Source organism: Lithobates pipiens, unplaced genomic scaffold (genome assembly GCF_037356315.1).
Source record: "Lithobates pipiens isolate NorthernLeopardFrog02 unplaced genomic scaffold, aLitPip1_a1.2 Scaffold_10, whole genome shotgun sequence".
Lineage (NCBI taxonomy): Eukaryota > Metazoa > Chordata > Amphibia > Anura > Ranidae > Lithobates > Lithobates pipiens.
In genome coordinates, this window is record NW_027507686.1 from 101,523,143 (window position 1) to 101,546,527 (window position 23,385).

Here is a 23,385-nt window from a genome sequence, read left to right on the forward strand (position 1 = left end):
AGCTTAGAAAGTTTGTTTCGATTCCAGTCCAATACACGCCCCAGATGGGAGGCCAGGTAGTAGCGTCGCAAGTCAGGGAGAACCAACCCTCCCTGTTGTTTAGACAATGTCAGCTGTGACCGCTTAAGTCTGGGATTTTTGTGGGCCCAGTTAAATTGAGTGAGCAAGCATTGAGCTTGCTTAAAAAACGGGACTGGAATCTGGATCGGGAGAGATTGGAAAAGATAGGTAAATTTAGGGAGTATGTTCAATTTAATGAGATTGCATCTCCTGAAGCAGGAATGGAGGCCAGAATGCCACCCGTGAAGCAAACTGCGGATCTTAGTGACAAGGGGTGGGGGGAAGTTCAACATAAACGTACGCGCGGTGTCTGGTGGAATGTAAGTACCTAAGTACTTAAGGGCTGTATGGGTCCATTTAAATCGAAAATTGGACTGCAAGTCTATTAACGTTTGCGGGGGGACTGCAACCTCCATGGCCTCTGATTTCAAGAAGTATCCCGTATATCTGGAATTCCCGAAGGAGATTTGGAAAGGAAACTCTGGGATTCGTCAGCGAGAACAGCATGTCATCCGCGTAGGCAGATATCTTGCACTCAATAGTACCCATTCGGAGTCCCGTTATGTTTGAGTTTTGTCGAATTGTGGAGAGAAAGGGTTCCAATGACAGTGCGAATAATAGTGGCGACAGGGGGCAACCCTGTCTGGTCCCATTCCCGATGTCAAGGGGAGATGAGAGCACCCCATTTGCTTTGACTTGAGCTGAAGGGCGTGAGTATATCTTACTTATCCATGCCAGCATCCGTTCACTCAGACCTATATGGCGAAGGACCGAGAACATGAATGTCCATTTGACCGGATCAAAAGCCTTCTCGGCATCAGTACTCACGAAAAGACAAGGGGTCCCAGATGACTTTACTTTATGGACCAGGGTAAGCACCTTAATGGTGTTGTCCCTATCTTCCCTGATGGGAATAAAACCTAACTGGTCAATATGTATAAGGGACTGCAAGTGATGTGCCAATCACGTGGCGAGGATTTTAGAGAATAGTTTTAGGACCGAATTTAGGAGGGAAATGGGTCTGTAGCTTCCACATAGGCCAGGGTCTTTGCCCTCCTTAGGTATCAACGAGATGTGGGCTCTAAGGGTATCCTGAGGAAAATCCCCATTCGAGCTCAGAGTATTAAATAAATTCACCAAGCGCGGGCCGAGAATTGGGAGGAAGGTCTTATAGTATTGTGCGGTATATCCGTCAGGGCCCGGAGCCTTACCCACCTTCGGAGGTCCCACGGCCATCTGGACTTCTTCCAGTGTGATCGGGTCCTCCAAGTACTCCCGTCATTCCGATGAGAGGGTTGGTAGACTAGAACCGGTTACTTATATGTCTATATTGTCCTGTCCGGACCCTGAATCGGGGGGAGAAGAGAGTGCAAAGACGGAGAAAGGGGGGGTGGCGGCGGGGAAAAAAAGAAAAATAAAGACAAAAAGGGAGGGGGGGAATGCCACCCAGGGCAGACATGGCCTACATAGGTAAACGTTAGATGTTCAGTGGTTTTCTGGGACAGGGGCGATGCTCACCTCCCGAATGTAGTCTCGAGTACCAGTAAAATACCTCCAGGGGCTCCATGTAACACTAAATGCCTCTTCAGTGTTGTGAAGGGTGGCGGTCAATTCTTCCATCCGGAGAATATGATTGACTTTGGAATACCACGAATCTTTATGTACTAAGGTCAGGATCTTCCCTATCTGTTGTGGGGTAAATGTGATGCCTAAGTCCCTCTCCCATTTAAGGATAAATAGGGGGGTCGACTCCTCCTCCTGACTACTCAATAGGTTGTACAGGAGGGAGAGGGTGTGTCGCACAGGTTCCCTTTTGTGACAGATGGATTCATAGGGCGTCAGGTCTCTAGGAGTGTAGGGGGCCCTATGTATGGCCAGAAGAAAGTGACGAAGTTGATAAGCACTAAACAAGTCAAGCGGAGGGTCAGAAAGCTCGGCGACAGTTTGCGTGGTCGGGAGCCCTCCCGAGGGCCACACCTCTCCCAGATGCTGTTTCCCCACCACTGTCAACTGTCGCAGTTTCTTGTTGGTAAATCCGGTGGGAAGTCTGGATTACCTATAACCGGAGTCATTGGTGACAGCAGGGGAGCAATGTGTGTGCAGCGGAACAACCTCCGCACAACAGCCAACATAGCTCCCACTACGGGGTGATCTCTGAGGTCTTTTGGTAGGGAGGACAGGAGCCACGGGGAGGTCAATAGGGGAATGGATCCATCCTCAATCTCCATCTCCACCCACTGCTTGTGAGGGCCATTACAATGCCAATCAACGACTCTCGCTAGCAGAGTCGCTCTGTAGTATTGTCTCAGATCTGGGAGACCCAGACCCCCCTTGTCCTTTGGTCTGGCAAGCAATTGCAAATGGGCTCTGGGCGGTTTGCGTGCCCAAATAAAGTCAGCACCTGCAGTTGTCTGAAAAAAATTGGGGGTAACCGGTTCAGTAATGTGTGGAACAAGTATAAGATCCGCGGGAGGGCCGTCATTTTGAATGCATTACAGCGCCCGAACCAGGTCAGTGTTAAAGCATGCCAGTTTCCCAAATCAGATTTCAGTCTATTCAGGAGAGGGACAAAATTAAGCGGGTACAATTGCGCCAAATCCGCTGCGATGTCAACGCCCAGGTAACGTATAGATTTTTCAGCTCAGTAGAATGGAAAAGCGGAGCGTAGCCTCTTGGCCTCACCATCCGGCACCGATATATTCAATACAGCCGACTTGGCGCAATTGATTTTATAGTTTGATAGGCTGCCGTATCGCCGGAGAGGCGCGAGTATATTGGGAAGCGAAATGTGTGGATTGGAGACGAAAAAAATTAGATCGTCAGCGTACGCCGCAATTTTGTGGTGTGCCGAGGGTTTGGATATGCCAGTAATATTCGGGTCATTCCGAACGTGACACATAAGTGGTTCCAGTGTCAGAATAAAACTTAGGGGAGACAGAGGGCACCCCTGCCTCATCCCATTAATGATGGGGAAAGAGTCCGAGCACCACTCGTTCACCCGTACTGCTGCCGACGGCGTGGAGTAAAGCGACATTACCCAGCTCATCATGTTGGGGCCAAGACCTATATGTTCCAGGGTGGCCTGCATAAAGTGCCAGGCCACCCTGTCAAGGGCCTTCTCCGCGTCCGTTGACAACATAAGCAAGGGCCTTCCCTGTACATGCGCCGCATGGATTAAATTGAGGACTCGGGCCGTATTGTCTCTAGCTTCCGACTTATTTTTTATTTTTTTGCTTGTTTCCCAAGGTGACCATCTTGGCGTTTGTCAAGGGGGTTGAAAGTGCCTGAAGAGATTGCCTACGGTCACATCACCCTGAAAGCACCCAATCTCGTTTGATGTTGTCGGCTAAGAAGAGTCGGGCCTTGTTAGTACCTGGATGGGAGACCGCCTGGGAATACCAGGTGTCGTAGGCTTCTTTTTATGTTGTTGGCGTTGACCTGTTTTTTTTTTCCGCTTGTTTCCCAAGGTGACCATCTTGGTGTTTGTCAAGAGGGTTGAGAGTGCCTGAAGAGATTGCCTATGGCCACATCACTCTGAAAGCACCCAATCTTGTCTGATCTTGGAGGCTAAGAAGAGTCAGGCCTGCTTAGTACCTGGATGGGAGACCAACTGGGAATACCAGGTGCCGTAGGATTCTTTAGATTGTCAGCGTACGCCGCAATTTTGTGGTGTGCCGAGGGTTTGGATATGCCAGTAATATTCGGGTCATTCCGAACGTGACACATAAGTGGTTCCAGTGTCAGAATAAAAATTAGGGGAGACAGAGGGCACCCCTGCCTCGTCCCATTAGTAATGGGGAAAGAGTCCGAGCACCACTCGTTCACCCGTACCGCTGCCGACGGTGTGGAGTAAAGCGACATTACCCAGCTCATCATGTTGGGGCCAAGACCTATATGTTCCAGGGTGGCCTGCATAAAGTGCCAGGCCACCCTGTCAAAGGCCTTTTTCAGCGTCCATTGACAACATAAGCAAGGGCCTTCCCTGTACATGCGCCGCATGGATTAAATTGAGGACTCGGGCCGTATTGTCTCTAGTTTCCGACTTATTTTTATTTTTTTTGCTTGTTTCCCAAGGTGACAATCTTGGCGTTTGTCAAGAGGGTTGAAAGTGCCTGAAGAGATTGCCTACGGGCACATCACCCTGAAAGCACCCGATCTCGTTTGATGTTGGAGGCTAAGAAGAGTCGGGCCTTGTTAGTACCTGGATGGGAGACTGCCTGGGAATACCAGGTGTCATAGACTTCTTTTTATGTTGTTGGCGTTGACCTGTTTTTTTTTTCGCTTGTTTCCCAAAGTGACCATCTTGGTGTTTGTCAAGAGGGTTGAGAGTGCCTGAAGAGATTGCCTATGGCCACATCACTCTGAAAGCACCCAATCTCGTCTGATCTTGGAGGCTAAGAAGAGTCGGGCCTGGTTAGTACCTGGATGGGAGACCACCTGGGAATACCAGTTATTGTAGGCTTCTTTATATGTTGTTGGCGTTGATTCGTTTTTTTTTTTCACTTGTTTCCCAAGGTGACCATCTTGGCATTTGTCAAGAGGGTTGAGAGTGCCCAAAGAGTTCGCTTACAGCAGCATCACCCTGAAAGAGCCCTATCTCTTCTCATCTCTGAGGCTCAGAAGGGTTGAGCCTAGTTAGTCCCTGGATGGGAGATGGCTTTGGAATACCAGGTGCCGTAGTCTTCTTTTTATGTTGTTGACATTGACCTGTTTTTTTTCCGCTTGTTTCCCAAGTTGACTATCTTGGCATTTGTCAAGAGGGTTGAGAGTGCCCAAAGAGATTGCCTATGGGCACATAAGCCTGAAAGCGCCTGATCTCCTCTGATCTCATCACTCTGAAAGCACCCAATCTCGTCTGATCTTGGAGGTTAAGAAGAGTCAGGCCTGGTTAGTACCTGGATGGGAGACCACCTGGGAATACCAGTTATTGTAGGCTTCTTTTTATAAATTTATTTTTATTAAAGGTTTTCAATACATTAATAACAAACAAACATACCAAACGGTCCCAAAAACCTTCCCAAACCCCCCCCCCTCCCTTCCACCCTCCACCTCCCCCCACCCAACCAACCTCCCGCCTGTGCAGCCCTCCATCCTTCCTCTTAGTTCAGTCAATAAACATCAACAGTACCACATATATAAGAAACACATAGCCCGTACCGTAACTAAATAAAGAACCACTTGAAATGGGGATGTAACCAATCCAAGGGAAAGCACCTCCCTGCCCCGCCCCTCGCCCGACCCACAAGGAGAAAACCCCTCGCCTAGCAATTAATTCACAGTATCTGCGGCATCAAGCCAGCACCGCCACACTCTCTCAAATTTGTTAGGGCACCCTCTGCTAAGATAGGTGGCTTTGTATAATGGCAAAGCTTTATTAATTAAACCTTTCCAATAAGAAACCGTAGGAGGTTCGGGTTTCTTCCAACACAACAGGATAGCTTTGCGTGCATAGAACAGCGCCAGAGAAATCAGAGTCCTCTGTGCCCTTCGAGGTGCCAACCCCTCCACCAGTCCGAGCAAACATACCGCAACTGTGACTGGAATCGGCACCAAAAGGACAGATTGTATAACCTGTGTCACTCCCTTCCAGAACTCCTCAATCCGCGGGCACTGCCAAAACACATGGTCAAAATCAGCTCGGTCAGCTGTGCAGCGCCAGCACCCCCCCGCACCGGTACCGTAAATCCTAGCCAGTCTGGCTGGGGTATAGTATACTCTATACAGAATTTTAAACTGGATAAGTCTGTCTCTAGCCGATACTAGGGTCTGAAACGGGTGTCCCCACATGTCGTCCCAATCCTCCCTTCCAAAGTCAGGTATTAAAGCACTCCAAACCTCCCTACAGTTTTGAACAGGCTTCGGCCTGTCCGGAAACAGCATGCTATACACAATGGAGAGAGGCTTTTTCAGGTCCTCTGTCCGCAGCACAGTCTCCAAAGGCGAGACTCCCACCCGCAAAACCCCAGGACCGAACTGAGAGAGAAAAGCGTGTCGCAACTGCAGGTATCTAAAAAAATACCAGTTTGGAAGATCATGATTAACCTTAAGCTGATCAAACGTCAGGAGCTGCCCCCCACTCACCACATGCTTCAGTTGCTTAACGCCTACCCTGGCCCATATCACCGGATCTGGTATGCCCCCAAAATGTGGCAATTTAGGATTAAACCATAGAGGAGTGTCAGGAGACCAACTCCCCTCCGGCTGTTTCAACAAAGTCTGCGCTTATTGTAGGCTTCTTTTGATGATGTTGGCGTTGATTGTTTTTTTTTTTCCACTTGTTTCCCAAGGTGACCATCTTGGCATTTGTCAGGAGGGTTGAGCATGCCCAAAGAGTTCGCTTACAGTAGCATCACCCTAAAAGAGCCCTATCTCTTCTCATCTATGAGGCTAAGAAGGGTTGGGCCTAGTTATTCCCTGGATGGGAGATGGCTTTGGAATACCAGGTGCCGTAGTCTTCTTTTTATGTTGTTGACATTGACCTGTTTTTTTTCCGCTTGTTTCCCAAGGCATTTGTCAAGAGGGTTGAGAGTGCCCAAAGAGATTGCCTATGGGCACATAAGCCTGAAAGCGCACGATCTCCTCTGATCTCAGAGGCTAAACAGGGTCGGGCCTTGCTAGTACCTGGATTGGAGACCACCTGGGAATACTAGGTGCTGTAGGCTTCTTTTTATGTTGTTGGCGTTGACTTTTTTTTTTTTTGTTTACCAAGGTGACCATCTTGGTGTTTGTCAAGAGGGTTGAGAGTGCCTGAAGAGCTCGCCTATGGCCACATAACCCTGAAGGCACCAGATCTCGTCTGATCTCAGAGACTAAACAGGGTCAGGCCTTGTTAATATCTGGATGGGAGACCACCTGGGAATACTAGGGTCTGTAGACTTCTTCTTATGTTGTTGGCGTTGACTTGTTTTTTTTGTTTGTTTCCCAAGGTGACCATCTTGGCATTAGTCAAGAGGGTTGAGAGTGCCTGAAGAAATCTCCTACGGCCACATCACCCTGAAAGAGCCCAATCTCATCTGATCTCAGAGGCTAAGCAGGGTTGGGACCAGTTTAGTACCTGGATGGGAGACCGCCTGGGATTTCCAGATGCCGTAGGCTTCTTTTTATGTTGTTGCCATTGACCTATTTTTTTCTGCTTGTTCCCAAGGTGACCATCTTGGCGTTTGTCAAGAGAGTTGAGAGTGCCTGAAGATATTGGCTACGGCCACATCACCCTGAATCTGTTCCATCTCGTCTGATCTTGAAGGCTAAGCAGGGTCGGGCCTGGTTAATGCCTGGATGGGAGACCGCCTGGGAATACCAGGTGTCGTAGGCTTCTATTTTTTTTCAAATGTAATTTTTTCTCCAAATAGGGGAAGACGGTCCCCCGAGTACATAATGGAACAGAGGAATACAGAGCAAAAAGCAGCTGAACAATACTTGATACAGGTATATTCGCAACTGTGAGTCTGCCTTCCATCAATCACAATGATTTGAGGCACAGATAAAGTACTGTACCAAGATCCAGGGTCACACAAACCCCAGGTTGCTCCGGCATAATCCATCCAGAGGGGGGTGTGGGGCCGTCATTCCCAATTTTCCACTTTTTCCAAAAGAGAGAGGGGGTGAAGGGGGTGAGAGATAGGGGAGGAAGGCAGAAAAGAGAAGGGGTGAAAGATCAAGAAAGGAGCAGAGGGGACGAGACACAATGGCAGCCACTGTCCAAGGGGCCAGTCAAGTAAAGCTCAGAGCACTAAGGCGATAGCAGGCGACATCCTTCCAGCGAGAATATAAAGGTATTCCAGATGTCCCAGGTTTGTTTAAAAAATTCTTGTTTACCTTGTGATGTGAGGATCAAGTCCTCCATTTTTTTTTTTTCCTAAGCCAGTGAGTAATGAAAGGGGGGGAACATTTTTTCCAATAGAGAGGGATGCAGGGGGGAGTGACCGGATGTGAGATGTGAGAGCATGAGCGAAGAGGTGTGAGATGTGAGAGGGTCGCCGGCAGGCTTTTCACCCCATGTCTCTTTATGCTCTGACGAACATTTGCTGGGGAAAGCTGAGTGGAGATTGGCGAGGCGCCGAGAAAGCCCGAGGAGTGACGGAAAGTTCCGGAAATCGCCGAGTACCGCCAAGTCCCGCCGAAGCACAGACGGAAGCTGAGGGAGGCAGCTGAGTGGCAGCGGGCCCCGGCGTGGGCGAGCAACAGGCGCTGAGTTGCAGCACTATCCTGAGCGGTGTCTCCGGTGGAATTGGAGGTGAGAGGCTGGATGAAGAGAACCCCTTGTGGGGGGACAGTGCCTGGAAGGAACTACATGCTTTTGAGGCTTTTGAGGTACGCGGCATGAGGTACGAGGTACGAGACGGGACGGAGGGGGGGTCAGAGTGAAGCAGTGAGGTGAACCACTATCTTGGCTGCATTATAAATAATGGCTATCACCCCTCACCCTCACCTCAGGCACTGCTATATAAAGTCTATGTGTGTAATGTTGAGCTGTAACAGCATATTGAAGAAAGAAATCTTTGAATAGATGGCATAAATAGACTCACGATATTAAATACTGATAGAGGGGCATCAGGAATGAGGACTGTGAGTTTAAGAATCTCTCCCTCAGCTTAACAAAGAGCTTAGGAACGTCAGCGTTTTTTATGGGGGGAAAGAGACATTTTTTCCATTTCTTGGACATTAACCCTGCGGGGTGTTTTTTACTGATGGAAAGCTGACTGATCCATCCACTTGTATTCAACATACCCAGTACCCAGTATAAGAACCTCTCCCCCCCCTTTTTTTGTTGTTGTCCCCCTCCCTTTCAGCTCATCAGCAATAGCTCTGTATATCTGTACCGCCCTGTTGAGCTTGCATATCCTATAGTGACCTGCAGAAAGATGTCAAGGCGGCGAGGAGAAGAGCAGGTAATACAGGAGAATGGGGGGGGCACAACAGCTCCGCTCCTATAAGGAAAAGAATGCTCAGGCAGCACAAGCAGCTGCAACAAAGTTAGAAAGATATGCTCGCACCCCAGGTCAGTCCCCGACAAGGGGGGAACAGTCGACACAGATGTTACAACAGACCCAATTGTCGCAAGTAAAAACACACCAGGGGGGAGTGGCGGAAAGAAAGAGTCAAGGCCATACAGGATCAACTGCTGCTGCTGTACCAGGTCAAAGGAACGCAAGTAAGCGTCAAGGGGTGGCCCAGAGTGAGAGTGAAACCATTTCTAGAGGCAGCTCCCCTACTGAGGAAGATCCCACATTAAGGGATGTCCTACAAGCTGTAAATGCATGCAAACTTTCGCTGGGAGAACTGTGTGGGCAATTTAAAAGCATGCAGGAGGAACTATTATTGATTAGACAGGATATGCAGAAAGCAGCGGAAAGAATATTGGAGACAAGGGTGAGCCAAATAGAGGATGACTTACATCCATTGCGTCAAGAGGTCAATAGCATGCGGAAGCAATTGTGCAATCAAAATGCCAGAATGGATGAAATAGAAAACAGGCTTCGCAGGGATAACATCAGGATGCTGGGACTACCCGAGAGATGTGAGGGTCTTGATCAGATAACATTTCTAGAATCCTGGTTTATTGAACTGTTTGGAAGAGAGAGTTTTTCATCTTTTTTCTCAATAGAACGGGCCCACCGAGTCCCTTTCAAAGCCCCTCCCTCTGGGGGTCGCCCCAGACCAATGATCCTTAAATTCTCTAATTATAATGACAAGGTGACTTTGATTCGTAAGGTAAGAGAGATGGGCAACATTACATATGATGGAGCAAGGATCTCTCTGTACCCAGATTATTCACCGGAATTGCAGAGGCGAAGAGCTGAATTTTTGGAAGTCAAACGCACCTTACGGACACATAAGGTTACATACGCACTTTTATACCCAACGCGGCTGAGAATAATAGCACTTGGTGGCACTCAGCTATTTGACTCTCCAGCGGAAGCAACCTCATGGTTGGAAGCAAATAAGGGGCTGTTGTAGATGTGCTAGGGGAATGGAGTGGGGGGGTGGGGGGGGATGGGGGTCTGGAATATTAATACACGGGGTGAGAGCTGGGGGAGGATTAAATGAGACATGAATTTAGGATAGAAAGCGTGATAGGGGAAGGGGATAATTATCTTTTTCTTTTTCTTTTTCTTTTTCTTTTCTTGTTCTTTTCTATCTTTATCTACTCCCGGTTGGAAGTAAGGTGGTATGAGAGTAGGAAGTTGGAGGAGAGGTGGGATGGAAGGGACGAGTGTGGAAAGGTCACGTGTAATCCCCTAGGGGAACACCTAGGTAGGTGGAGGGTAGGGGGGGAGGGATGGGAGAGGGGACGGGGGAGAGGGGAGGGGGGGGGAAGGTTCAAGAAACACTGTGTTTGGAAAATCACAAGAGGGTTAAAGCTGAATTCAATATAGTTTATACACAAATATTGACTCAAAGGGAAGTTATGGAACTTATTAAAATAATGATAATGCACTTGGTAAGAATTCGCACTTTAAATGGATGCGCATTGTGTACGAGTGGAATGAAAAATTATAAGGGTTCTTCATTTGAATTTTATGTATTTGCACTTTTGTTTTTTCTCACAGATTTTACTATTCTGCTATGGTTGAGTAATGCAGGATGAAATACTTAAAATGGCCTCATGGAATGTCAGAGGCTTGGGTAGTCCAGTTAAAAGAGCTGCAGTATTCTCCACGCTGGAGAGGTATGGGACTAGACTGGCCTGCCTGCAGGAGACACATTTAACTAAAGCAACTATACCCCAATGTAAAAACAGGAGGTATCAGGTTCAGTATCACTCTACTTATACATCCTACTCACGAGGAGTGAGTGTGATTATAGGAACCGGGGTGAGATTCTCCTGCAGGCAGGCTAGTATTGATAAACTGGGTCGTTATGTTTTTTTGTATTGTACTTTGGAGGAAAGACTATATGTTCTGGTGGGGGTTTATATACCGCCCCGTTTAAAATGGAGGTGGTTTATAGGCTCATGGATTTTCTGGTGGATAAGGAGGACGTACCAGGCATAATACTGGGACATTTTAATGAAGTGCTTGATAGTCGGATTGATAGATTCCCCACTAGAACTCGAGAGACAGGGACAACGAAATTAAGTCAATTCTTGAAGGAGGTCGGATTAATAGATATGTGGAGAGTGGGGAATGTGGACGTTAAGCAATATTCGTGCTTCTCGAGTTCGTATTCAACACTCTCCAGAATAGACCTGGCCCTAGGCAACGAAGAAGCATTACAAAGTGTGAGAAAGATTGAGTATATGCCCAGAGGATTATCGGACCATTCACCTTTGATAATATCAGTGAGCATAGGGAGAAGGGAAAAGATGTTGGGGGTTGGAGAATTAGTCCATTCTGGCTCGAGCTAATTAAGGATACAGAGGAGGTTTTAAAGAATTTAAAAGAGTTTATAATGTTCAATACAAACACCACCCCAATTGACATAACTTGGGATGCATTAAAAGCATTTGTTAGAGGTACTGATTCAACAGGTGGTTAAAATTAAACAAAAATCCAGGAGTTGGGAGGAAAGAATCAGGAAGGAAGTAATAGAGGCAGAGGTTAATTACATTAAGGACCCAACACACGAGAAACAAGTAATCTGGGAAAATAAACAACAGGGGTATAAATCGGTAATTACTAAAAGAGAAGAAAATAAACGCGTGTTTCAGAAACAATGTCACTTTGGGGAGGGAGAGAGGGTGGGGAGAATGCTGGCTTGATTAGTGAAAGGTAACTCCCCCCCTTCCACCATCCCAATGATTAAATCTATGGATGGGGTAATTACCACCAGCGGGAAGGAAATAGTCGAGATTTTCAGGGCCTACTACGGAGATCTATATAGAACAAGGTAGCAGAGGAAAGAAGAAGATATGGTGTCCTTCTTGGAGAAAGTGAAGCTTCCAACTCTCACCCAAGAGGAGAGAGAGGATCTAGAGGCCCCCCATAACTTTGAGTGAGTTACAGCAGGCGGTGGCCGGAATGGCCCCCCAAAAATCTCCAGGTCCAGATGGACTCCCGGTGGAGATATACCCTGAAATTAAATCACCCTGAAAGAGCCTAATCTTAGTACCTGGATGGGAGAAAGCTTGGGAATACCAGGTGCCGTAGGCTTCTCATTATGTTGTCGCGTTGACCTGTTTTTTTTCCCTTGTTTCCCAAGGTGACCATCTTGGCATGTGTCAAGAGGGTTGAGAGTGCACAAAGAAATTGCCTACGGGCACAACACCCTGAAAGCGCCCAATCTCGTTTGGTCTAGGCACTCTCTTTGGGCACTCTGAAGCCTCTTGACAAAGGCCAAGATGGTCACCTTGGGAAACAAGCTAAAAAAAACAGGTCAAAGCCAACAACATAAAAAGAAGCCTACGGCATCCAGTATTCCCAGGCGATCTCCCAATCAAGACACTAACCAGACCAGATCCTTCTATGGCACCTGGTCTTCCCAGGCAGTCTCCCATCCAGGTACTAACCAGGCCTGACGCTGCTTAGCCTCTGAAATCAGACGAGATCGGGTGCTTTCAGGTTGATGTGGCCGTAAGCGTTCTCTTCAAGACACGCCTAACCCTCTTGACAAACGCCAAGATGCTCGCCTTGAGAAACAAGCAAAAAAAACAGACAAAGCCAACAACATAAAAGGAAGCCTATGGGCTTACAGCGGACCTTAAAAGATGGGACCCACTAGCTCTGTCATGGTTCGGATGCTGTAATGTGTTGAAGATGAACGCGTTGCCACGACTTCTGTATCTACTACAAGCCTTACCTATCAAAATACCCCAGACTTTCTTTCATGCGGTTCGCTCAATCTTTATCAAGTTCCTCTGGCGCGGAAAACATATGCGTATTGGTAGGGCAATGCTATTGCGACCTAAATTGCGGGGAGGTATTGGCTTCCCGGACCCTGCTCTATATTACACAGCGACGCACATGACACCGGTGGTTGACTGGTGCCGGTGTTCTGCCATATACTGTCCGGCCATGATATAGTGTCCGCTGTGTACTCCGAAGCTGAACGGCTCCTGCGCGGTGAGTGGAGGTGGTAGCCCCACCATCCAAGCGGACATAGGGTTGTGAATATTAGAGGGCCCCTCGCAGGCGAGCTTCGCTCGCCACGCTTCGGGCTTGGCCTCGCTGCGCTCGGCTCTTTTATATTCTTACTCTATGTCCACTTGGATAGTGGGGATAGAACCTGTACTCAGTGCGCAGGCGCCGTTCATGCTCGCAATTTTCGGAATCTGTGTTGCTGTGTACTGCGAATGCGCAGTACACAGCGGACACTATCCGATGGGGGACCATATGTGATAAGACACCGGCATGGGGAACTGAAGCTATGGGTCAAGCTAGAGCAGGAGATGGCGCGGGTTCCACTGGCTGGTCTGCCTTGGGCGGGGAGGCCATTGGAGCCCTGTGTGACTACTCACCCGTTAATTGGCCCCTCGCTCGCCGAGATGGATAGTTTTTTTCACCTTTCCCACCTGACTAACTTCCCTTCTCCTATGACCCCAATTATTGGACATCCTAGATTCCCTCCGGGCCTGTCTGACCAGGCCTTTACCAGGCAAGCCCCGAAAGGGCTTCTGAGAGCAGCCCTATTTCTTGGACCCACGGGCTTGATTCCCATGGGAACCATACTGCTAGAGCAAGTACCTGTTGCATTGGATAGCTGGAGAGATAGACAGCTAATCCATTTCCTCGGATCACTACCTAACCATTCGTTCTTCTCTAGACAATTCCACCCCTTCGAAGAACTTTGTCTGGATGATGGCCCAATTCATGGTTCCCTCTCTAGGTCCTACCTAATCCTGACAGATGCACAATCCTCCACGGATCCACCCTTCCTAGCTTAATGGAAAAGGGACTTACAAACTACATTCTCCAAACCACAGAAGGACAGAATACTCTTTTTCGCCCATAAGTCGTCACTCTGCAGAAATATCAGGAGATCTCATATAAGCTGATCACACGCTGGTATCGTACACCGGGGGTGTTGGCCAAAATATTCCCCGGTCAATCTGACCGCTGCTGTCGCTGTGGGCAACAGGCTGGCACCATTCTCCACATTTTCTGGGAATGCCCTAAATGACAAACATTCGGGCAGCCTGTCCTGAGACTCATCCACAAGTTCACAGACATTTCCTTAGCCAATGATCCCGCAGCAGTTCTTCTCAATCTAACTCCTATGTCGAGAAAGCGTTATCATAAGTCCTTACTTAAACATCTCCTCAAGGCAGCTAGGGCCTGCATCCCAAGTCAGTGGAAAGAGCAATCTGCTCCAATGGTGACCCAGTGGTTCGCAAGGGTAAATGATATTGAACGAATGGAAGACCTGACTGCCACAATGAGGGATAAAACGTAGGAGCATGGGAACAGATGGTTCTACTGGACCCAGTTTCGCTTTTCGGAAGAATACCTCCGCGAGACATAGTAAGCTCATGGTGATCGTTGGAGATCGCTGTTCCAAACGTTGGACAGCTGATGAGCTGGTGAGCCGAGGGCGTCTCTTGCTCCCTGGGAGGGGACCCCATCCTATCCACTCTACCCACGACACCCCCTTACCCCTTCTTTTCCTTTTCTGCCATTTCCTTCCCCAATCTTCTCTTTCCCCTTCTCCCTCCTTTCAGTTCTACTATTTCCCTTCTTAACTCAAAAAAGGGAAAAGAAAATGGTATGTTCCGACCCCATTTGACTACTACACAATACTCTTCCTCTATCTATGGATATCTAAACTCTTCGAAGGTAGCAGGGCTAGTATCAATAATATTTTAAGTGGTAGAGGATCCCAACGAGATGGAGCTTTAATCTCATCTTGATATGACCGCAAAGCTGTACACGTGCTATTCTCCTCGGACTTCTTACCATTGGCTCTGATATCCATGCAATATGATCGTTTGTTTGTAACTATTTGTATCACACATTCTGTGAAGTTGCCTTTGCATTGTATGTCGCATACTACTAAATAAAAAAAAAAAAAAAAAAAAAGCCTATGGTATTCCCAGGCGGTCTCCCATCCAGGTACTAACCAGGCCCGACACTGTTTAGCATCCGAGATCAGACGAGATTGGTCGCTTTCAGGGTGATGGGGCCGTAGGTGATCTCTTCGGGCACTCTCAACCCTCTTGACAAACGCCAAGATGGTCACCTTGGGAAACAAGTGAAAAAAAAACAGGTCAAGGCCAACAACATAAAAAGAAGCCTACTGCACCTAGTATTCCCAGGTGGTCTCCAATCCAGGTACTAGCAAGGCCCAACCCTGTTTAGCTTCTGAGATCAGAGGAGATCAGGCGCTTTCAGGGTTATGTGCCCATAGGCAATCTCTTTGGGCATTCTCAACCCTCTTGACAAATGCCAAGATAGTCACCTTGAGATACAAGCGAAAAAAAACAGGTCAATGTCAACAACATAAAAAGAAGAATACGGCACCTGGTATTCCAACGCCATCTCCCATCCAGGTACTAACTAGGCCCAACCCTTCTTAGCCTCAGAGATGAGAAGAGATAGGGCTCTTTCAGGGTGATGCTGCTGTAAGCGAACTCTTTGGGCACTCTCAACCCTCTTGATAAATGCCAAGATGGTCACCTTGGGAAACAAGCGAAAAAAAAAAAATGAATCAACGCCAACAACATAAAAAGAAGCCTACAATAACTGGTATTCCCAGGTGGTCTCCCATCCAGGTACTAACCAGGCCCGACTCTTCTTAGCCTCCAAGATCAGACGAGATTGGGTGCTTTCAGAGTGATGTGGCCATAGGCAATCTCTTCAGGCACTCTCAACCCTCTTGACAAACACCAAGATGGTCACTTTGGGAAACAAGCGGAAAAAAAACAGGTCAACGCCAACAACATAAAAAGAAGTCTACGACACCTGGTATTCCCAGGCGGTCTCCCCTCCAGGTACTAACAAGGCCTGACTCTTCTTAGCTTCCAACATCAAACGTGATCGGGTGCTTTCAGGGTGATGTGCCCATAGGCAATCTCTTCAGGCACTTTCAACCCTCTTGACAAACGCCAAGATGGTCACCTTGGGAAACAAGCAAAGAAAATAAAAATAAGTCGGAAGCTAGAGACAATACGGCCCGAGTCCTCAATTTAATCCATGCGGCGCATGTACAGGGAAGGCCCTTGCTTATGTTGTCAACGGACGTGGAGAAGGCCTTTGACAGGGTGGCCTGGCACTTTATGCAGGCCACCCTGAAACATATAGGTCCAATATATATGTATATATCCAATGCAACAGGTACTTGCTCTAGCAGTATGGTCCCCATGGGAATCAAGCCCGTGGGTCCAAGAAATAGGGCTTCTCTCAGAAGCCCTTTCGGGGCTTGCCTGGTAAAGGCCTGGTCAGACAGGCCCGGAGGGAATCTAGGATGTCCAATAATTGGGGTCATAGAAGAAGGGAAGTTAGTCAGGTGGGAAAGGTGAAAAAAACTATCCATCTCGGCGAGCGAGGGGCCAATTAACGGGTGAGTAGTCACACAGGGCTCCAATGGCCTCCCCGCCCAAGGCAGACCAGCCAGTGGAACCCGCGCCATCTCCTGCTCTAGCTTGACCCATAGCTTCAGTTCCCCATGCCGGTGTCTTATCACATATGGTCCCCCATCGGATAGTGTCCGCTGTGTACTGCGCATTCCGAAAATTGCCGAGCATGAACGGCGCCTGCGCACTGAGTCCAGGTTCTATCCCCACTATCCAAGTGGACATAGAGTAAGAATATAAAAGAGCCGAGCGCAGCGAGGCCGAGCCCGAAGCGTGGCGAGCGAAGCTCGCCTGCGAGGGACCCTCTAATATTCACAACCCTATGTCCGCTTGGATGGTGGGGTTACCACCTCCACTCACCGCGCAGGCGCCGTTCAGCTTCGGAGATTTTCCGAAGCTTCGTCTGCTCCGTACTGCGCATGTGCAGTACGGCGCAGACACTATATCATGGCCGGACAGTATATGGCAGAACACCGGCACCAGTCAACCACCGGTGTCATGTGCGTCGCTGTGTAATATAGAGCAGGGTCCGGGAAGCCAACACCTCCCCGCAATTTCGGTCGCAATAGCATTGCCCTACCAATACGCATATGTTTTCCGCGCCAGAGGAACTTGATAAAGATTGAGCGAACCGCATGAAAGAAAGTCTGGGGTATTTTGATAGGTAAGGCTTGTAGTAGATACAGAAGTCGTGGCATCACGTTCATCTTCAACACATTACAGCGTCCGAACCATGACAGAGCTAGTGGGTCCCATCTTTTAAGGTCCGCTGTAAGCCCATAGGCTTCTTTTTATGTTGTTGGCTTTGACCTGTTTTTTTTGCTTGTTTCTCAAGGCGACCATCTTGGCGTTTGTCAAGAGGGTTGGGCGTGTCTTGAAGAGAACGCTTACGGCCACATCAACCTGAAAGCACCTGATGTCGTCTGATTTCAGAGGCTAAGCAGCGTCAGGCCTGGTTAGTACCTGGATGGGAGACTCCCTGGGAAGACCAGGTGCCATAGAAGGATCTGGTCTGGTTAGTGACTTTTTTTTTTTTTAATTCTTTATTTACGGATTGCAGGTAATGCAGAGACAAACTGTAAAAGACATAGATCCCTCAGTTTTCCAGGTTAACAAAAATACATACAGTGGTGTGAAAAAGTGTTTGCCCCCTTCCTCATTTCCTGTTCCTTTGCATGTTTGTCACACTTAAGTGTTTCGGAACATCAAACCAATTTAAACAATAGTCAAGGACAACACAAGTAAACACAAAATGCAATTTGTAAATGAAGGTGTTTATTATTAAAGGTGAAAAAAAATCTAAACCATCATGGCCCTGTGTGAAAAAGTGATTGCCCCCTAAACCTAATAACTGGTTGGGCCACCTTTAGCAGCAACAACTGCAACCAAGCGTTTGCGATAACGTGCAATGAGGCTTTTACAGCATCCTGGAGGAATTTTGGCCCACTCATCTTTGCAGAATTGTCCTAATTCAGTTACATTAGAGGGTTTTCGAGCATGAACGGCCTTTTTAAGGTCATACCACAACATCTCAATAGGATTCAGGTCAGGACTTTGGCTAGGCCACTCCAAAGTCTTCATTTTGTTTTTCTTCAGCCATTCGGTGGTGGACTTGCTGGTGTGTTTAGGATCATTGTCCTGCTGCAGAACCCAAGTTCGTTTCAGCTTGAGTACACGAACAGATGGTCGGACATTCTCCTTCAGGATCTCTTGGTAGACAGCAGAATTCATAGTTTCTTTTATCACGGCAAGTCTTCCAGGTCCTGAAGCAGCAAAACAGCCCCAGACCATCACACTACCACCACCATATTTTACTGTTGGTATAATGTTCTTTTTATGAAATGCAGTGTTCCTTCTACGCCAGATATACTTGGACACACACCTTCCAAAGAGTTCCACTTTTGTCTCATCGGTCCACAGAATGTTGTCCCAAAAGTCTTGGGGATCATCAAGATGTGTTGTGGAGAAATTGAGACGAGCTTTGATGTTCTTTTTGCTCAGCAGTGGTTTTCTCCTTGGAACTCTGCCATGCAGGCCATTTTTGCCCAGTCTTTTCCTGATGGTGGAGGCATGAACGCTGACCTTAACTGAGGCAAGTGAGGCCTGCAGTTCCTTGGACGTTGTTGTGGGGTCTTTTGTGACCTCATGGATGAGTCGTCACTGCGCTCTTGGGGTAATTTTGGGCGGCCGGCCACTCCTGGGAAGGTTCACCACTGTTCCATGTCATCGCCATTTGTGGATAATGGCTCTCACTGTGGTTCGCTGGATTCCCAAAGCTTTGGAAATGGCTTTATAACCCTTTCCAGACTGATAGATCTCAATTACTTTCTTTCTCAATTGTTCCTGAATTTCTTTGGGTCTCGGCATGATGTGTAGCTTTTAAGGATCTTCTGGTGGACCTTACTGTGTCAAGCAGCTCCTATTTAAGTGATGCCTTGATTGTGAACAGGTGTGGCAATAATCAGGCCTGGATGTGGCTATAGAAATTGAACTCAGGTGTGGACAACCACAGTTATAGTATGTTTTAACACTTTTTCACACAGGGCCATGATGGTTTGGATTTTTTTTCACCTTTAATAATAAACACCTTCATTTACAAATTGCATTTTGTGTTTACTTGTGTTGTCCTTGACTATTGTTTAAATTGGTTTGATGTTCCGAAACACTTAAGTGTGACAAACATGCAAAGGAACAGGAAATGTGGAAGGGACCAAACACTTTTTCACACCACTGTAGTTAATACTTCGTGGGGGACCGGGGGAAACCTAACAACTTATGTCAGCAGCAGCCCCAGCCGTGGCTAGGCCACCACATTATCCCACTCTAATGATCTGGCACCCCAGTGTCTACTTATAAACCAGGGCAGTCCCCGGGGCGATCCCCCTCAAGGCCCAGACTGAGGGGCCTCTAACATCAAAGAGCTCAGCCGGGACCACCCCAAGGGCCGCCAACCCCTGGCTGGGAAATCGAGGGAACAAAACGAAAAGATCCTTGCAATCACCATGTATTTTAATTATACTTGGGAGTTAGGGGGTAGGGAAAGAGGGGGGAGCAAATGGGCAGGAGAAGGGGATGGGGGTAGAAAGAATGAAAGTTATAGGGGGCTAACAGTGCTACGAGGCAGACGGGGGAGAGAGTGAACCAGGGTGGTATACGAGAAGGGAGAGAAAGAAAGAGGACTCCGATGGGTTCCCACGGCCGGACCCTTCCCTCTATACACGTGCCAGAGCCTACAGATAGGATCTGTATGCGTCGGAAAACCTGAACTGGCTCCAAGACAACCAACGTGCAGTGTGCTCTTCCTCCCTGTCGCCTAACGCTGATGTGAGCTGTTCCATATGGTAGATGTCGCAAACTCTTGCAAACCAGTGAGACACCAGTGGACTGCTGTTTCCACATGCTAGGTATACATGCCCTGGCCCCACTCAGAAGATGTTTTAAGAGAGATTTATGGTGCTTCTTGCTCGAGAGTGGGGTCAGATTGAGGAAGATCACAGCTGGGTTTTTCTGGAGATCAATAGCCGTGAGGTCATAAATGATATTGAGAACCGGTCTCCAGAAATGGGCCAGTTGAGGGCATTCCCAGAAGATATGTAGTAACGTGCCGACTTGTTCACCGCATCTCCAGCACAAAGGGCTGTGACCGGGAAACATAGCCGCCAGGACAGTGGGGGTCCTGTACCATCGGGTCAAAATTTTATAAGCTATTTCCTGGTATTTACTACATAGGGATGACTTGTGCGCAAAAAGAAGGGCGCGGTTCTTCTGGTCTGGCGAGAGCCGGACATGCAGGTCTCGCTCCCATTTTTCCACGAACACCAGGTTACCCTGGGAGAGTTGGTCCAGTAGGATGCGATATGACAGGGAAAGAGACCCTCGGGTCGGTCCCTCTCCTGAGCATACCTCCTCAAACGATGTTAGGGGTCTGCGGAATTCGCCACTGTTTGGCAAAGATTTCAAGAAGTGGGAGAGTTGGGCAAGCTTCCACTGTCTCAGGGCCGTGGTTGCTAACGCCTTGTACATAGTGGAGACCGCTGTCCACGTCCTAGGGCCAAGAAAAGAAGAGGCCCGCACAAGGTCCCGGTCAGGGTCGAGGCGGAAAGACTTTTCCGTCATGCCGGGTTCAAAGCGTGGGTGTCCAATAATAGGAGTCATGGGCGAAGGGAAACTGGGCACGCCCGTCAAGGTAAAATATCTGTCTAGCTCTTGTAACGTTGGCTCAATGAGTGGGTGTGCCCACGTCGCTCCCGACCAGCCCGGTCCACTCCAGGGAAAACCCTCAAGTGGAAATGGTACGGATTCACGCTCCAGACGAACCCACAGCTTATCCTTCAGGTGTCTGCACCAGTCAACTACTCTGTTCATGTGCACCGCCGTATAGTACCATGCCGGATCTGGGAGGCCAATCCCTCCCTTGTCTTTTGGTCTGAGCAGTAATGTTCGGCTGAGTCTTGGAGGCCTGCCCTGCCATACGTATCGAATAAAGATGGAGCGCATGGCTTTAAAAAATGATTGGGGGATTTTTATCGGTAAGGCTTGTAATAGATACAAGAGTCTGGGCATTACATTCATTTTGAGCACATTGCATCTCCCAAACCAAGAGGTCGCCAACTTTGACCACCTCTCTAGATCTACGGCAAATTTTTTTAGAAGCGGCTGGAAATTCAATTGGAAAATCAGGTGTGGGTCCGGGGGAACCAGCGACGGGAGGTTTGCCGAAGCTAGGTACTCGTCAATGGCCGCTGTGCCGGCCTGGAGGGCGTCTCCTGAGTCCCGGGGGTGCAAGTTATAAAGGGCTTCATAGAAAGATCGGAAACACTCCGCTATCTCCCGTGAATCATGAAGCTTGGCACCCGAAGGGGAGGTTATGGTTGGAATGAAGGACGCGTTGCGTTGGGCACGCAGGGAGTTCGCTAGGGACCTACTACACTTGTCTCCATATTCATAATACGTCCTGCGGACCCACATGAGTCTGGTTCTAGCCTGAAAGAGAGAGAAATCTCTGATTTGTTCTCTAAGATCTCTCACCTCCACCTCCAGCGCAGCAGTCGGCTGGGATTTGTGTCGTTGTTCACACGCATGCAACTTGGCAATACGTTTGGAGAGAGCTTCAGTTTTGGCCACTTTGAGTCTATGACCATGTTTAATAAGAATGCCCCTAATGTAGCATTTATGAGCCGCCCATAACATGAGGGGGTTGGAAACAGAATCACGGTTATGATCAAAGTAACTTTCTAATTCCCTAAGCAGGTCTGCGTGGGTCTCAGGGTCCTTCAGGAGAGACTCGTTCAGTCTCCACCAGGACTGACCACGCGACTCCTGTTGTAGCTTCAGCATCAAAGAAATCGGGGCATGGTCAGACAGGGCTATGTGGCCTATCTGAGCGTCTGTGACCGCCGGGATAGCATTGTGGGCGACTAAAAACATATCTATACGTGAGTAAGAACCATGAGCGGTGGAAAAGAACGTATAGTCCCTATCCTGTGGGTGAAGCGTACGCCACACATCGATCAGTCGGTGGGAGTGTAGCAGGTCTCTTATGTGTGAACGCGTTCTCGCAGAAATCGCAGAGGTGCCCGATGATGAGTCTCTGCGGGGGTCCAAGGTGAGGTTAAAGTCCCCCCCAACGATCAAAGTACCCTCCGAGAATGCAGCCAGGGCATCCAAGGATGCTTCTAAGGCCGGCAGCTGGTCCACATTCGGCATGTATAGGTTGGCAAGAGTAAAAGTTTGCGAGTGGAGAGTTCCCTTAATGAAGAGATATCTCCCTTCACTATCGGCTTGGACAGCTAACAGGCGCCACGGCAAGTTTTTAGCAAGAAGAACACACACTCCTCTCGATTTGGAAGTAGGGGACGTGCTGTGGTGGGCCAGGGGGAAGTGCTTACTATAAAGCCGTGGTATTTGGTCTGTCCTGAAATGGGTCTCCTGGAGGAAAACTATTTGGGGCTTCATCCGCCACAATTCTGTTAGGCAGCTGGACCTTTTTTCAGGTACATTCAGCCCTTTCACATTCCAGGAAACCAGCTTCAGGGCCATGACGGCAGTGGTACCCGGCCGGCGGTCCCCACCAGAGTCAGTAGTAGATATAGAGTTCAAGCACAGAGGAAGAGGAGGAGAAAAAGGAAAAGCAGTAACGAAGCGGAGAAGGTCCGGAGTTAGTAGGGAGGAGGAGGGTAGGAGGGGTGGGGATAGATCAGGGAATTGCTAAAGCTCCTATCGGAGAGAACCTGCCGGTTAGGGCAGAGGGGCCTAGTGGGGGAAGAGGTAAGGCACTGCAGAGAGAGGAACTCGTCGGTGCAGTACCCCTCCAGCATCCCATGGTCCATGCAGTCGCAATCGGGCGTTCACGGAGCTTCTTTGGCATCTTAACTACGACATCAAACGCATTATAGAACATCACTGCAGCAGGTATCGGGCAGTTAACAACAGTAGAACAGTGCATAATTAGACCAACATATTAAACTTTTCAACACAGAGTATAGATAACTTTATACTATGTTCTTCCAATGTCCTTCCTCTCCCCTAGCGGGGGCGCTGGGAACAATGGCCCGTGGCATGGTAAACAACACAAAGCTGGATACTCCAGCCGTCTATGTTGGTAGAGAAAAAGAAAACAAAAAAAAAAGGGTATAACACAGGAATAACGGAAAATTACTGTACTCTCTCAGGGTTCACGATCTTGAGGGGCCTGCGATCTCTGACGTTGGGATCGACGGTGGCGTCTCACTCTCTGTGGCCTGGTTGAGGGGTTGTTCATCGGGGCCACTGCTCCCTGGGGGACAACAGGAGCCAACCAGTCGGGGACCTGAACCGAGGGCAGGCCCAAAGCCTCCAAAAAGGACGGGACCTCCGAAGGGTGTCGTAGCGCAAGGGGC

At 48.5% G+C, this 23,385-nt stretch overlaps 8 pseudogenes; 6 read left to right on the forward strand and 2 right to left on the reverse strand.

Annotated features, from left to right (window-relative positions):
- The first annotated feature begins 3,355 nt into the window (after positions 1-3,355).
- LOC143946266 (5S ribosomal RNA) lies at positions 3,356-3,474 on the forward strand (annotated as a pseudogene).
- Positions 3,475-3,576: 102 nt separating this feature from the next.
- Positions 3,577-3,695, forward strand: LOC143957200 (5S ribosomal RNA; annotated as a pseudogene).
- Positions 3,696-4,403: 708 nt separating this feature from the next.
- Positions 4,404-4,522, forward strand: LOC143943672 (5S ribosomal RNA; annotated as a pseudogene).
- Positions 4,523-4,877: 355 nt separating this feature from the next.
- On the forward strand, positions 4,878-4,996 carry LOC143944952 (5S ribosomal RNA; annotated as a pseudogene).
- A 2,039-nt stretch (positions 4,997-7,035) lies between these two features.
- On the forward strand, positions 7,036-7,155 carry LOC143949217 (5S ribosomal RNA; annotated as a pseudogene).
- Positions 7,156-7,253: 98 nt separating this feature from the next.
- LOC143948465 (5S ribosomal RNA) lies at positions 7,254-7,372 on the forward strand (annotated as a pseudogene).
- A 7,853-nt stretch (positions 7,373-15,225) lies between these two features.
- Positions 15,226-15,344, reverse strand: LOC143943805 (5S ribosomal RNA; annotated as a pseudogene).
- A 321-nt stretch (positions 15,345-15,665) lies between these two features.
- LOC143943794 (5S ribosomal RNA) lies at positions 15,666-15,784 on the reverse strand (annotated as a pseudogene).
- Positions 15,785-23,385: the final 7,601 nt, after the last annotated feature.